Source organism: Octopus bimaculoides, chromosome 9 (assembly GCF_046866305.1).
Source record: "Octopus bimaculoides isolate indiv1 chromosome 9, ASM4686630v1, whole genome shotgun sequence".
Classification (NCBI taxonomy): Eukaryota; Metazoa; Mollusca; class Cephalopoda; order Octopoda; family Octopodidae; genus Octopus; species Octopus bimaculoides.
Genome location: NC_142936.1, coordinates 1017577 through 1034449, shown reverse-complemented (window position 1 = coordinate 1034449; position 16873 = coordinate 1017577). Strand labels below are relative to the sequence as shown.

At 39.1% G+C, this 16873-nt stretch overlaps 1 protein-coding gene across 4 annotated transcripts in view; it reads right to left on the bottom strand.

Annotated features, from left to right (window-relative positions):
- The window catches only part of LOC106871308 (zinc finger MYND domain-containing protein 11), a 104554-nt gene extending 90267 nt beyond the window's left edge, over positions 1–14287 (bottom strand). For all 4 annotated transcript variants that reach the window (XM_014917711.3, XM_089356944.1, XM_089356943.1 and 1 more), the window contains exon 1: positions 14104–14287. The gene's annotated coding sequence lies outside the window, so the exon portion shown is untranslated. The remainder of the gene's footprint in view (positions 1–14103) is intronic.
- Between the last annotated feature and the right edge of the window lie 2586 nt (positions 14288–16873).

Genomic DNA, 16873 nt, shown 5'->3' with positions numbered 1-16873 from the left:
TTTTCCATGCTGGCATGGGTTGGACGGTTTAACTGAGGTCTGGAAAGCCATCAGCTGCACCAGGCTCCAATCTGATCTGGCAATGTTTCTACAGCTGGATGCCCTTCCTAGTGCCAACCACTCCAAGAGAGTAGTGGGTGCTTTTTACGTGCCACCGGCACGGGAGCCAGTCAGTGGGTACTGGCATCAGCCACATTCAGATGGTGCTTTTTACATGCCACCAATATGGGAGCCAGTATGAGAAATAAATGAAATGCAAAACAAAAACTAATTAAGGTTGTTTTTCCAAACCACCCCCACTTACATACCCCCAAAATTAGTCAGCTATTTATGAGCTAATAAAAATGATATTAGTTACGGAAAGATGGCAGTGTTTTTTTTTTGTCATTCACTCCATATATATTTGGGGGTAGGCATGGCTGTGTGGTAAGTTTGCTTCCCAACCTCGTGGTGTCAGGTTCAGTCCCACTGCATGGCACCTTGGGCAAATGTATTCTACCTCGGGCCAACTAAAACCTTGTGAGTGGATTTCATAAAGGGAAACTGAAAGAAGCCTGTTGTGTATGTGTCTTTGTTTTTATGTTTGTGTCTGTCCACCACCCTGTTTGGCAACCAGTGTTGGTGTGTTTACATCCTTATAAGTTAGCAGTTCAGCAGAAGGAGATTAATAAAATAAGTCTCAGGCTTAAGTGCTGTAGTCAACTCATTCAACTAAAAAATTCTTCAAGACAGTACCCCAGCATGGCCAGAGTTTAATTACTGAAACAAGTGAATGATAAACGATATCTACTTCTCTAATTAGCTTCATACATCACTCGTTAGTTTCTTTTAAATGGTCTTTCCATTAAATCTATTAACAACTAACCTCTGACCTTTGTTAATTGAATGTAATATTGTATGAGGTATTTACTGCTATAAACTAACCTCAAATAGCTTCTCCATCATTATCATTATGAGGAGGAGGAGAAGGAGGAGGTATGAAGGACTCTTAGCAATAATAACAACATTAATAAATGCTCTGAACAACAACAAAACTAATTTTGGAAAAAAAATTTCCATTTTCATTTGTTTTTATTTCATTATTTGGTTGCCCCCCCCCCTCCTCCTTTAATGAGGTGTGTACAAGTTTGCTTTTGCTTTTATATTTTCCTGCTTTCACAGCCTGTTGTTAATCCATGTAAAACACCTTAATTAAAATTAAGTTTGTGTCTTGACAGCCCAGACATAAAGAGGTTGGGGAGTCGAGAAGAAGAAAGAGACAGGAGAGACAGATAGAGAGAGAGACAGAGACACAGAGAGAGAGAGAGAGAGAGAGACACACACAGAGGGAGAGAGAGAGAGAGAGAGAGAGAGAGAGAGAGAGAGAGAGAGAGACGGAGAGAGAGAGAGAGAAAAAGAGACCAAGAGAGAAAGAGAGAGATTACATGTTATGTGGTACTGACATGTGAAATAAATATGCTATTTACAAGTTTTAAATCTAAAAATAGACGGGTTGTGCTCTACATTTTAATAGAACCCATTTCAGATGGTGATGGTGGTGGTGGGGTGGGGTTGGAGGTTGTCAATGTGATTTTGCTCTGGTTTTGTTCCCATTTAAAGCTTTTTTGCAGCAGTTACTCTGCTTCTTGGGTGGGGGGGGGGGGGGTTCTGTTGTAGTTACAGTGATATATATGATCCATGGTCTGTGATCAAGGACAATCCAACCATGACCATCTCTCTTTATTTCATAGGCGTGGCTGTGTGGTAAGAAGTTTACTCCCCAACCACATGGTTCCAGGTTCAGTCCCACAGTGTGGCACCTTGAGGGTCTTCTGCTGTAGCTGACCAAAGTCTTGTGAGTGGATTTGGTAGATGGAAACTGAAAGAAACCTGTCATATGTGTGTGTGTGTGTGTGTGTGTGTGTGTGTGTGTGTGTATATAAGTTATGTGTGTGTCTTTGTCCCCCACCACTGCTTGACAACCGGTGTTGGTGTGTTTGCATCCCCATAATTTAGCAGTTCAGCAAAGAAACAAAAAATTCCACTGGGGTTGATTCAATCAACTAAAAAGTATTTCAAGGTGGTGCCCCAGCATGGCCACAATCTAACGACCAAACCATGTGAAAGATAAATGAAATAAACACTTTTGTCTGCTTTTTGCATTACTTTATAATGCAGAGGTGTTCTTCACATGTTTGTTGTTTCTGCAGTTTGTGATGGTGGAACTAAACACTAACAACAACTGTGACCAGGTCAAAGGAATTCCAGCCATGACCATCCCAACACATCCCTATCAATATATTCCTACCACCCAGTTAATAGACCATCCTCAACTTATTTCTCTCCAATTATCAGAATCCCACAGCATGGAAATAACCAATGAAACAAAGCTTTTAGTTAACACACCTGGCCATGGAATTCCTCTCATTAATGTGGACACCTGTCTGTCCCTGTAATGACCTCTGAGGCCCAATCAGTGTTTACCAATCACAAGTCTTAAGCTAGCTGGGTTTGATTTGAAGCTGATTTCACTATTATTTCATAATACTAATAATAATAAAATAAAGACTGGACATATTGGATGATGTAGTCCAAGATGTACTATGACTAAAAACAAGACAAAATCGTTGCAGCTGGAACATTTTATCACAAGTCTGCTCCAAGGAAACCAAATACCTTTCCTGAAATACCTTTACTTTCTTCTTCTTCATTCAATCCTACATTTTCCTAAATCCCCCCCTCATAACCCTTACAAAAAAAAAGTATTTCAGTTCTGTCTCCCCAAACACACACCAACACCTGTGTGTACTCCCAGCTGGGAGGAAAGGGGGAGCAGAGGGTATGGAAGAAAAGAAAGAAAGGAAAGGATAAGATTGGTAAGTGAAAGGGAGGGGAGTAAAGGGGGGGGGATGAAAGTGGGAAGAGAAAGGAAAGAAAGAGAGGGAAGGAGGCGAAAATGAAAGGACAAAGAAGAGAAGAGACAAAAGTAGAAGGGAAAGAAAAGTGACAGATACAAGGTTAAATAAACAAGAGATTCCTCTGTGTGTGTGAGTGAGAGAGAGAGAGATTAGGAAGTGAAGGTGGGGGGTTCGTTGAAGAGTCTGTGTTAATTTAATGCTGAGCAGATTGTCATGAAGGAAGCAAAGTATGGGGGAGATAAGAAAAGCCGACTCTCCACTCTTTGCTGTTTGTTGACTTTCGATGTAGAAAGGAATCTGGTCAGAGTGACACACAGAGGGGGGGGGGGGTCAGAGAAGGGTGAGGTGTTAGGCATAGCATTGAGATTTACACTTGTAAAAGATTAGGTGGTTTCTGGGTAGCTTCAACAGCCACCAGCAGGAGATTCAACCTGGCTGTCTGTAGGAAGTGTGCGTGACTCAATGTTTGTCTGTTGGTTTCTGCTACCAGTGACAATGTAAATGTACTGTTATGATGATGATGATGATGATGATGAGAGTGCTGTGGGCATGTGAAGCACACAACCATATGTGACCCAGAAATTGCAAATAAAAAAAATAAAAAAAGCAGTATTCAATTATTGTTGTAATTGCATAAACAGAATGATTAAGCAAAGTATTTGCATAACAATACAGATAGTGGGTTCAAACCACCTGAAGGGATATCTGGGTATTTTTTGCACGGGTGACTTTATTCTCTACTTCTGGCCCCCTGTCAGAAGGAGCCACCCAAAAGGCTTGTAAATCAAGTGACCTCAGATGACCTCATCAAAAGAGAGAATCATACCAAATGCCAAGATATTGGGAGTTTATAAGCAAAACACTTTGCTCTCAAGTGGACAAGTCTACCTAGCTGTGAAATGGCTACTTCAGGAGAGGAACATCTTTTATCTTTTACTTGATTCAGTCATTAGGCTGTGGCCATACTTGAGCAATGCCTTGAATAATTTTTAGTTGAATCGACCCCAATACTTAATCATTTTTTTTTAAACCTCGTATTTATTCTGTTGGTCATTTTCATCAAACTGCTAAGTTAGAGGGACATAAACACACCAACACCGGTTGTCAAGCTGTGGTAGGACACACACACACACACAATATACACATGCTGGGCTTCTGTCTACCAAATCTACTCCCAAGTCTTTGGTTGGCCCAAGGCTACACACTTGCTCAAGGTGCCATGTAATGGGACTGAACTCAAAAGAACAATGCAAGCTAAAAGGGGGTATTTGGGTCAACTGATTCAACTAAAACCTCTTCAAGGGGGTGCCCCAGCATGGCCACAGTCTAATGTCTGAAACAGGTAAAAGATAAAAGATACATAACAAACGAGATTTGATGCTATTAAGAGTAATGTCATGTGATGATGATGATGATGATTAAAAGTCTCAGCATTTAATTCATTCATAATTAAGTCCATGAAGTTATTTCTTGTCCCCACACATCAAACAGACATGCAACACCTTGTCTAACCTACAAGTACTAAGCAACCGATCAATTGTTTTGTAAGCATAAAATAGTAAGGTGAAAAGTAAGAGAATTGATTTATGGAGTTAATTTGAGAGAGGGGGGGGGGTGACAGATGCTTTGTAGCTTCATTCATAACACACACACACACACACAACAAACAATGCAGACATGGTTTGTGTCTCATTAGTGACTTATTACCTGTTTTTTCTGGTGATTATAATATTTAATATCATCAAAAGAAAACAAAAGAAATATTTACTCCTTGGTGCACATTTACTGCCAGGCAGTGCTGACAGGTGTCGTGGCCAGTGGCTACAGACTGACCGGATATAACAAACAGCTGCCTCCTCAATGGTACCAAGCCTTGTTAACTTTTTCTTAATGGCTGTGTGGTTAAGAAGCTTGTTTCCAAAGTACACCGTTCCAGGTTCAGTCCCACTGTGTGGCCCCTTGGGCAAGTGTTTTTTACTATATCCTCAGGCTGACCAAAGCCAAAGTGGACAGTAGACGGAAACTGAAAGAAACTCATCAAGTGTATATCTATGCGTGTGTTTGTCCTCCACCACCACCACCACTTGACAACCGGTGCTGGTGTGTTTATGTCCCTGTGACCTAGCAGTTTTGCAAAACAGTTTCATAGAATAAGTACCACACTTAAAATAATATAAGTACTGGGGTCAATTCACAATTGACTTAAACTTCTTTGGCAGTGCCCCAGCACGGCCACACACTTAATCCTTCTTAATCCTTTCGACAGATCTTTTAATATTCCTCCAGAATTCTAAGAAATCTCTTGGTCGTTTAGTCTTAGTTCTTTTTCTCATCCTGAAGGGAATCTGGTTAAGTGTGACAGCAGAAGGGGAAACACACCAACACACACACACTCGACCAGCTTCTCTCAGTTTCCCTCTGCCAAATCCACTGACAAGGCTTTGGTTGATTCGAGACTACAGCAGAAGACATTTGCCCAAGGTGCCATGCAGTGGGACTGAACCCGGAACCATGTGATTGGGAAGCAAGTTTCCTACCAAACAGCTATATCTGCACCTAATATATAAATGTGCATGTGCGTGCGCACGTGTGTGTGTGTTAACTGTTTTAATCCCAATACCAATGTGCCGAGAGAGAGAGAGAGAAAGAAAGAGAGACTGCACGTATTACAAATGCTAAAATATATAAATAGAAAAAAAAAAAATTGAATTGAAAACAATTCACACAAGATGCAAGTTTTAATAATAATTCATAGAAAAGATATAAAGAACAACTATTTTAGTGTGACGACTAACAACAATAAATAGCTTAAAAACAAAAACCGATCTGGGTGGGGCGCACAATACATTCCGAAAATGGGTGTCGAGAAAGTGTGTTGCATAGGAAATATCAATCTGTGACACAATTTTATTCTCAACAAAGAACTTGGTAAATGATGGCAATAAAGATGACACTGGAATAAAAATAGACAAGATGGCTCTTGTAAAGCAGTTTGCTCAACAACAAATGTTATTTTCAATGGCAAGGAAATGTTTTTTAAATAAGGAAGACAGACAGATTGAAGCAGAAAAAAAAAAAGAAAAGAATTACAAGAAATGAAAAAAATATAGAAATAAAGGAGCTGAAAATAGTCAGCTTCACGTTTCCTCCAAAAGAGTCGAGGAAAGAGGAACAAGCTGTTGTTGTTGTTGTCGATGGTGGTGGTGGTGGTGGTGGTGTTTAACCCTAGGTCAGCCCTTGATCCAGCAAATGAATAATGAAAGACAATTTCAGCTGTGGTTATTTGTCTTTTCTTACTCAGACTGTATTATCATCTATTGTAACAGTATAAAGGTGTGACCTGAGAGAGATTTAACAGCTCTTTCTAGCAGAGTGAGCAACCTTATAGATACTCCCTTGCTGGTTCTCAATAAGTAACAAGAACTAGATTATGGTTTATTTAATCAACCACATTCTGTCTCTATTTTTACCTTTTTAAGAAATTGTTATTAAACAGAATAAATTACAGACAAAATAAAAACATTACATTTCTTCCCCCCCCCCCCAACTTTTTTTGTACACTTTTGTTGCTTAAAAACCAACAGAATGTTTCTGACAAAAAAAATATGTTTATTTTAAGCTATTATTAGTGAGAAGTTTGATTGTAACTGATCCAAAAATTATTTTAAAATTATTTATGAAATACAGAAATAATTTTGTTCCGCTTCTTTTTATAGCAGCTAACTTTGATCCCCGGCATTCAATGACTGCCAATCAATAAGAATTGGTAATTTACAAGACACTGAGCCAGCAGAATTGTTACCGTGCCAGATAGAATTCTTAGCAGAATTTCGTCCATCATTACGACCTGAATTCAATTTCTGCCAAGGTTGACTTTGCCTTTCACCCTTTTGGGATCAATAAAAATAAGCAACCAGTTGAGTACTTACATTGCTGGCCTTGTGCCAAAATTTGAGACCATCGTTACAGGTATTAAAATCACTAAACTGATCAGCTTAACAACTGAATAATATATTCAAAGGATGGAGAGCTGGCAGAGTGGTTAGCACACCGAGCGAAATGCTTAGCGGTATTTCATCTGCCATTACGTTCTGGGTTCAAATTCCGCCGAGGTCGACTTTGCCTTTTATCCTTTAAAGGTCGATTGAATATGTACCAGTTACACACTGGGGTCGATGTAATTGTCTTAATCCCTTTGTCTGTCCTTGTTTGTCCCCTCTATGTTTAGCCCCCTGTGGGCAATAAAGAAATAAATATATATTCAAGTTAGGTCAATCTTTTCGCTACCAATTAACAAGATAGACCACACAGAATTACTTTAGTTTCAACTGCACAAACCTTCAGCTGTTGTCCAACACAAAACTATTTGTAAAAAGATAGAACCGTCAACATGGCTCCATCTTGATTTCACCAATTTTAAACAAAACACAAGATTCTAGATGGTGTTTCATCTTCGACCCACACAGTATTTGCCCAGAAATACTGAAAAAGAATTGTAAGAATCATGATTGAGCAGATCTATGAACAAAGACATTCCAGCCATGACCATCTTGACTTTAGATGTAAGACTACATCTTGTAAAGTCAATGTAGCAAAGACCAAAGTTCTACTAAGTAGGAAGGTGAACACATCACACAACCCCCCTCAGGTAGGTGGCCCTGCTCAATCTGTAGAAAAGGTGTAGGTAGAAACTCCATAAGATGTACCCAGTGTAAGCTATGGACACATAAGAGGTGCAACATCAAAGGAAGATTAACCAAGAAGATAGCTTTCATGTGCAGCAGATGCACAGGGGCAATAGACACCACAGATGCTCAGAAAACAGATTCCATCACACTCCAGGGGGAGAAACTAGTCCCTTACAGCTGTTTCAATTAAGCCTAATAGATTAAATAGCAATTATCAAAATTGTTATATTAGGCAAAATCTCTTCAGAGAGATAGAAAAATAATATACCATTAGGTTTTTAAGTGTTGTATTTTAGAATTATCAGAGCAGAAGGATTCTGAGAGAGTGGGAAGCGGGGGAGCATCGGATAATGATGAAACGGTGAAAAGGAGCATGAAGAATGATAAAAGAAAACTAGAACAAGAGCTTTGGAAAGAAATCCATCCAACACCACCAGTGACAGGGGTCAACAAACAGGTGTTGCCCATACAATCCTTTAAAAATTATGCAAGAGTGCTGAGGTTGTTTTCCGAGCTCCTTCAATAATAGTAATAATAATGATGATGATGATGTTAATGAAATAACTTCAAGGATCAAAGTAACGATATTTAAAGGTCGTTTAATATCCCACGATTTAACAAAACCTACAGAAATGATTGATGGAAAATATTGATGTTGAATCAATAAGGGAAATCAGTAGAAATGAATGGCAGCTGAACAACAATGAAGCTATTGATGGCAGGATCGACTCGAAAGCAAGCAAAGTAATTATATTGTGACAGATACACATGCACAAATTATTTGGACTAAATAAACACATACACACATGATTTGTACTAGATATACATACACACAAACAAATGATTTATACTATATAAACACACAAACACAGTTTATATTGTATACACATACAAATGATTCCTTTGTACAAACACAATTAAATAAAAGACAAAATGAGAAAACAAATACAGATTCATACTTTATTATTGCAAATGACAAACTCTGTGTATGTGTGAGAGAGAGAGAGAGAGAGAGAGATCATATGTTAACAGCAATCTCAAAGGAATCATGATGGTGTTATTTGGAAATAACCAAAGAATAAAAAGAAACATTTTCTATGCAAACCACTGCATTCCTTGAAAAATCTAAATTGGCAATGCCTGTCATACTTCAAATAGTCTTAGACTTGTATGTGAAGACATTGTGCTTTGTTCTGTATCAAGGAACAATGTTTGTACGGAAGCAACAATTCAATGGTACCAATATTGTTGTGACATTTGTTCCATAAAAATCTTACAAGACAAATAGCTTTGACGATGACACTTTTGAAATAGGTTGGTTTCAATTTGTACCCCATTGCAGTGCAGTTATTGATAACAGCACACCTGGATCAACCCTCTTTAACAACAATGTTGTGGACAAAGTCATAAAATCAAACCAAACTTTGTTTATAGCCATGGAACTCCTCCTACTTAAATGGTGTCTTAACAATAGTCATATATGTGATTCAGTGAGGAAAACAAAAATCTATATCGTGTGTGTGTGTGTGTGCGTGCACATGTGCATATGTAAAAGTGTATTTGCTCATGTGTGAGCTTCTATACTTTAAAATCAACATGAGATATGTATTGCTTCCAATTCTTCCCCCCCCCCCCCCCACACACACACACACTTAAATATAAACAACGAAATTAAGTCAAAATATAGTTTATGAAAAAATTTAGCAGTTTCCTTTTGACCCAAAATTCCTGCTATTGCAGCCATTGCAACATCTCTCACTACATCTCATGGTAATTGCAAGGCTTTTACTTCCCCCTCACCTACAGTTAACATCTCCAACTGCCACTCACTCCTTCTCCATTTATCATTTCAGTTTCCCTCAGTTTCACTACAAAAATAACACATTTTAAATTATTGGCCACAACTGAGATGTGTTGCATCAACACTGCACCCTAAACTCACCATCATTTCTAGTAGGTCCTCAATTTCATTTTGTGGTCCTTCCAATAACAACATAGATGAGTAGTTTTCTTCCTCTATTACAGTGCAGAAGTCTCCACAGCATAACCCCTGATATGGTCTGATGTTGAGCACCGGAGTGCAGGCCAACAAAGCTACATTTTAGATTGAGAAGCAACAACTGTAAAAAAAACAAGTGGAATGTGTCCACAAACCTGCTCTTTCATCATGCGCTGGCACATGAGATTCACTGGGCACTCATGAGAAGCTTATCCTAACATTGTTATGTTTCCATGGATAGCAATTGCTTTGGCGGAGTTAGGAAAGCACTGCTCACCTAATCACTCTATGTCTGGGAAGGTGCTCTAAGAATTACCTGTCCACTGATGTTGGATAATTTGCTGCTAATAATAGCAGTCCATCAAAAGTAGAAATAAAACACAGGCTTAACACAAGATTTTATTCTAATTTAATGTCCGTCTCACATGTTGTTCAACCCATGCCAGCATGGCAGACAGACGTTAAATGATGATGATGATGATAAAAAAAAAACACATTTTTTTAACATTGGTTGTTGGAATGTAAGAATCCTTCTAGAACTTGCAGATCATTCTGAATGTCAGAGTGCATCTCAACATATAGCAGCCCTTTCAGAAACCCAGCTTTCTGGTGAAGACCATTTGACAGAAGCTTCCTCAGAGTTCATAGGTAGGTGTGCAGAAGCAACAGAGACTGAGGACACATGGAGGAAATAGATTTTCTTGTATGACTTGGAGACTCCTAAAGGTAGTTGATAGTTTTGGTTTCCTGGGTGACTATAGCAGTGGAGGAGAGGATGTTCTGAATGTATAGTTGCTAGAATAAGGATAGGATTGAGAAAGTTCAGAGATCTATTACCTCTCTCTCAACAAAACATCCCTCTCATCTCTTATGCACACTTTCTTGTACCCAGACACTTTGCTCTGGCATTCCCTCACTCCCATCTACTCCCACTCCCCTCTATATATCAAGTGGAGAGTAGCCATGTCTCTCCTCTATAGTAGGAAGCCTATGCTTGTCCCTCTATCATACTTTAGCCTTTCAACTGGCATTAAAAAAAACACCACCTCCCCCTCTCAAATACTTCACCCACCCATCCCCACTCAGTAGGAAGAGATTTTCTCTTGCAATTTACTTACCAACCTCACTAGCGCCAGTGGCAAGAGAACACCCGTCCAGTAACACTTTGCAAAATGGTTGGTTTTTAAGGAAGGGCATCCAGCTATAGAAACCGTGCCCAAGCTGACACTGAAAATTGGCACAGCATGTCAAACCATCCAACACACGCCAGTATGGCAAACGGGCAGATGATGATGATGCTGATGATGACGACGACAATAATGCACGTGTGTGTGTGTGTATGTGCACGTGTGTTACTGTACCCTTGTCCTGACAATGTTTGATAGTTGTAAATAAGTGTCACTACAATACACGGTGTGCTGTTTTCAGTTTTGCACAAAGACATGTCTGACCATGGACAAACATTACCTTACTTGGAAACAGGTGAGGATTGATGACAGGAAGGGCACCCAGCCATAGAAACCAGGCTTTAGTGAACTCCATCTGATCCATGCAAGGCATGGAACAGTGGTGCTGAGCAATACAAGTGGTGAGTATGAAGGAGATATATACACGGAGGAGTGTGTTATTGTCTCTTTGCTTTGACATCACATGATGGTTGTAAACGAGTGTCACCATCATGCAAATGGTGTCCATTTCCCACATGTCTGGTCATGGGGGAATATTACTTTGTGTGGGAATGGATGGGTGACAGGATGGGCATTCATCTGTAGAAAATCCACCTCAAAAAATTCCACCCAACTTATGCAAGCATGGAAAAACGGATGTTAAAACGATAATGATGATGATAAAAGTCAGAGAGGGACGGGATAAACTACCTGCATCAACTTGCTAGAAAAGCAGGTTGTAATTTTACCTTCTTCTTATTCTTAGTGCAAGTTTTGAAGAGTGCCGTTTTATTTTAACATTTATTTTTTCGAAGCTATAATGGAAGAGACAAAGGAGCATATTCGGTATATTTTAATTTATGAGTTCAATAAAGGCAACAACACGACGGAAAGTGCAAGGAATATTAATGCAGTATATGGGGATTGGACAGTAAGCATAAGCCAGTGTCAATGGTGGTTCCAGAAATTCCGAGCCAGAAACTACAGCCTAGAAGATGGGCCTCATTCTGGAAGATTTGTAGAGCTCCACAAGGACATCCTGCAAAACCTGGTGGAACAAAATCCCATTGTAACAGTTGAGGAATTAGCAGAAAAGCTTGGATTTGAACATTCAATGATTCATCAGCAAATTGTGTGCCATTGGAAAAGTCAGCAAATTGTGTCAATGGGTTCCTCACAAACTTTCCAAGTCTAATCACTTGCAGAGAGTGAATGTATGCTCTTCTTTGCTGCCACGTCTCACGAATGAACCTTTTTTGGACCGAATAGTGACTGGTGATGAGAAATGGGTTCTCTATAAAAACGTCAAGTGCCAAGGACAGTGGGTTGGGCAAGGAGAAACACTGGCACCCCAGGCTAAAGAAGATCTTCACCCACGTAAGGTGTTGTTACCTGTTTGGTGGGATATGAAAGGTTTAGTCCACTTTGAACTTTTAAACCCGAATCAAACAATAACAAAGGAGATCTACTGTGAGCCGCTTGACTGGCTTAAGTCAGCGCCAGCAGAAAAACGACCATCTTTGGTTTGAATACGAAAGGTGTTCTTCCACCAGGAGAATGCTCGGCCTCATACAGCGAGGACGACATTCCAAAGGCTGGAGCAGTTTGAATGGGAAACGATGCCCTACCCACCATATTCGTCAGACATTGCCCCATCTGATTATCATTTATTCTGCAGTCTTCAAAATCATTTGGATGGGGAAAATATGAATTCTGTAGACGAGGTCAGAACAGTACTGGAAGAGTGTTTTTTGTTACGGACAAGAGAATTTTGGAAGAGGGACCTTACAAGTCTACCAGATAGAGGGAAGAGTATTGTAGAAAATGAAGGAGAGTATATTTTAGATTAAAAAAGAACTTTAAGTTAATTTTGAAAAATAAAAAGTATTAAAAAATGTTATTTATGCAATGAGCCAATACATGCATATATATACACACACACACATATATACATGCATATATATATATATATATATATATATACACACACACACACACACACACACAGCCGTTATTGAGTAACGAATCTAGAAAATAATATTCTCAATACCAAAGTAAAGTGAATTAGTTTATTAAAGCGGGTCCATAACATGCCACTGGACTGGCTTCAATATCATAGAGAGAGAGAGAGAGATGGTTGCATGTCTCTGTGTGGCCAAGGCGAACGACCTGAAACTTCGAAGTCACTTTCAATGTTTCTCTTGTAGCCATAAATGATTCTCTACATAAATTCCTTGAATGATCCTTGAAGTATTGTTTCGAAATTAAAAAAAAAAGAAAGAAACGAAAAAAAACAAACATTAAAACATACACATATTCATTCAATAACACAAGCACACACACAAACACGTATAAACACATTTACATATATTCTACCCCCTCTCTCTCTTTTTCTAAGTGTGTGTGTGTGTACGCGCGCAGACATTTCTCGTATTTTCATCTGTATTTCTACTCGGCTGCGTGAGAGTCTGCTTGGTTTGGTTTGGTCCACCTGGTGAGGTTCCTTCTTGCAATTAGTTCGTTACCATTCTTGCTGTTGCGGAATTCTTGGGTAATTTGTCGTTTGAAACCTTATGGCTTTATCACTTTTTGCAACCAGCTGGGAGCCATGCAATTCTGAATTTTCTAAACTTTACAAATGCTGGCGCTTCCATCCAGCTGTTGTTGGATTGTGTAATGATATATATTCATAATGGATCGCTTAAAACAGTAAAAGAGAGGTTTGTATTAAGCAAAAAAGGTTGGAGGAAGTAGAATGTGAATGAATAAAGTATGTACAATATGTTCGTCTGTGAATGCTGTGTGTTTGTATTGAGGATGAGAGCTGTAAGGGTCAGTAGTAGACATACGTGTGTTTAAAGGAAGTGTGAGGAGAAAAGCAGAGAATGAGTGAAGAGTGAGAGAGAGAAGGAGAGTTAGGAAACGTGTGTGTGTGTGTGTTTAGCCAAAGATAATTTGTGAGATATAGCGTGAGAATCTGACCGGAGACAGAGTATGTTTATGTGAGTGTATAGAGAGGAAGAAAGGGTGAGATTTCATGCCCAGAAAGTATGTGGAAGAGAGAGAGAGAGAGAGAGTGAGTGAGAAATTAGAGTACTTTTTGTGTCTTAATTGTTCAGTTAAAGTCAACCAGGGAACTGGGGGAACAAATGCTTTAGTTGTGTACATTTACAGTCTGAATAGTTAGAGGTGATGGTCAGGGAATTAGTGAATGCATGTTACAGGGCCGTTTCCTTATCTTAGACGTCAAAAAAAAGGTGCCATATCGTCCTATAACACATAGAGATAGATTAAAAAGAAGGGAGGTAGATAGCCGTGGTGTAAGTGACAGGGAAATAAATTTCAACACTTACCAATGGGCTGTTTGCTAAGATAGTTTTGTTTTCTTTTAATTCCGATCAGGTCGAGCCTTGACTATGACTTGTTCGTCCACAGAAAATCAACACAGTGCCATCAGCCGACTACTATAACATCATGAAAAGTCGAACAGTCGCTCAACAAACAACACTTGGGCTAAACATTAACAAGCGAGCGTGTGAAAACGTTTCATTTTCCGTTAAATACGTCAGCACCGTTATCATGTCAACAGCACAAAGCCTTGTGACGTAAAGCACAACCTGCGAACTATTAAGTAATAGAGCTTTTTTTCTGGACGTCTTAATAGTGTTTGGGGTTTATCTTGTGTAGGTACAATGCTGTTCATTCCACTTGTATCTTACTAACTTGTTTTAAGAACCCTCGGAGAAATGTAAAGTGAAGTCGATGCTGGTAAGAACTAAAGGAAAATATTCTAAATGGTCCGACTGCAATATTTCTTACGCATATATTCAACAAATACATTGAAATAAAAAAAAATCTTCGTCATACAAATTATTGCATAGCTCTGGTTAAGTGGGATCAAGCAGACCTATACACACGAGTAATCGGTCGCAAAAGATAGGGTGGAATTTTAAGAAGATTTAGCTGCCGTTTCTAGCACCTCTGATGCCTGCATAGAGTAGGCGTGGGCAACCTTTTTTGAGGAGTGGGCCGCATGAGACATGGCTCGTCGTAAGGTGGCCCGCATTACTAGAAAAACGAGAAAGTAAATTTTCGTTTGGCGCGCCATTCAGAAAGTCCCGCGAGCCAGACTACCAAATAATTTTTGAAGTCACGCGAGCTGCTATATATCCATGACTAGCGTAAAAGCTGCCTCGTCTAGGTTATTATTATTTAAATAAAAAAAAGATTTTTTAATACTTTCGAGTTTGTTTCCATTTCTTGCCGAATGTCTAAACCGACAGAATCGTTGGCACGCGGGCATATCATCCGTCTTTACGTTCTGAGTTCAAATCCCGCCGAGGTCGATAAAGTATCAGTCGATAGGATTGACCGGCCCCCTGCCACCAAACTTCAGGCCTTGTGACTAAAATAGAAAGGATTATTTTTATTATTGTTTGATGAAAACTTTCAGCTTACTTTGTTGGTTGATCTGGAAAGTGCCAGGTGCCCACAACCACCGACACTTGTTTACTGATCGTGCTTCAGGAACCCTACGGAGAACCATTACAGTTCCAAGCAATGGTGATTTTTGTAGGAGTTCTATCTTTTCATTTGTACCAATTTCTTTTGAGTCCTGTTAGTAGTTGAGTATTGGTACTTTCAAGCGCACCAATCACTTGGTATCATCACGTCCACAACATACGTATTATTGAACTGGCAGAATCGTTAGCACGCCGGGCGAAATGCTTAACAGTATTTCATCTGCCACTACGTTCTGAGTTCAAATTCCGCCGAGGTCCACTTTGCCTTTGATCCTTTCGGGTTGAAAAATTAAGTACCAGTTGATTACTGGGGTCGATGTAATCCACTTGATCCATCCCCCAAAATTTCAGGCTGTATGCCTTTAGTAGAAAGGATTATTATTATCTGAGTTCAGATCCCACATTTAGTAGAAAGGATTGTTATGATAATCCTTTCTACTAAATGTGGCCCTTTTTCTCATTTTGTCATAGTTGCCATTTCGCCCAATACGCAGGTTTATTTTCCTTGTTTTAAAACGGGGGTGGGGACTTTCTGTGATATTCAGTTTGGTTCTCTCTTTTGTTGGTCGTCTCTCACCCTTCTATTTTTGACACAACAGATCCTTTGCTTGAAAAGCAGGTAAAAGTTAGTGACAGGAAGAGCATCCAACTGTAAAACCCTGTCTCAATAATAGATTTGTTTAATCCATACAAACAGGAAAAAAACAGACTTATTACAAACAAAAATATATACATTTTCATTTATTTCTTTAACATCCATTTTTCCATGCTTACATGAGTTTGGGTGGGGAATTACTTGAGGCAGAATCATACAGTTGGATCCCTTTCTTATTGCCCACCCTGTTTTGAAGTTAGCAATTTTTTAATTTTTTTTTCTTATTCCAACAGTCTTGAAAGCACAGAGCAATGTATGTCATCATTACTGCTGCAGTGAACCAGTGACAAGTGTACAATATCAATAACCGCACACTTTTGTTTGGTCGTTAAATTTAGCTGCTTATTAACTCCCCTCCCACTCCCTAACTTCACATTACTGCTTTTGCCCTGAAATTCATTTTAACAACCTTCTCACACTAATACAAGTGTACTTAATTATACAATTGTACTCAGCAAAACTAATTACAGAGATGTGCTGAGTTGATTTATGGTTTTTAAGAATACTTTTCTAATTTGCTTTCACAGAATCATTTCTTTGACTTCTTCGTATATTAAAACAAAAGTCCTTTCTTTCCGTGATTTTCTTTAAAACCGCTTTTTGACTCAGAGATTCTTCAGTGATCCGCCTCAAGGTCCAGCAACTATTTGCAATGACCAAGAGAAATGCCAGTTCATCAATACAGATACAACCATACATACACATACGCACATTGAGAAAGGAATAGTTCGTTGTGACAATGATGTCAATAAGGTGTTAGTAACAGAGCTGCTGCTGCTGCTGCTGCTGCTGGTGGTGGTGGTGGTGGTGGTGGTGGTGGTTTTGGCTTTTGTGGTAAGTTGACAGAGAACAATTTATTTTTGTGAGCTGAAATTTAAAATAAACACACCTTATGTTTTAATACCTGCATGTTAGTGCTAGTAGTTATTTTTGTGCAACAATGTC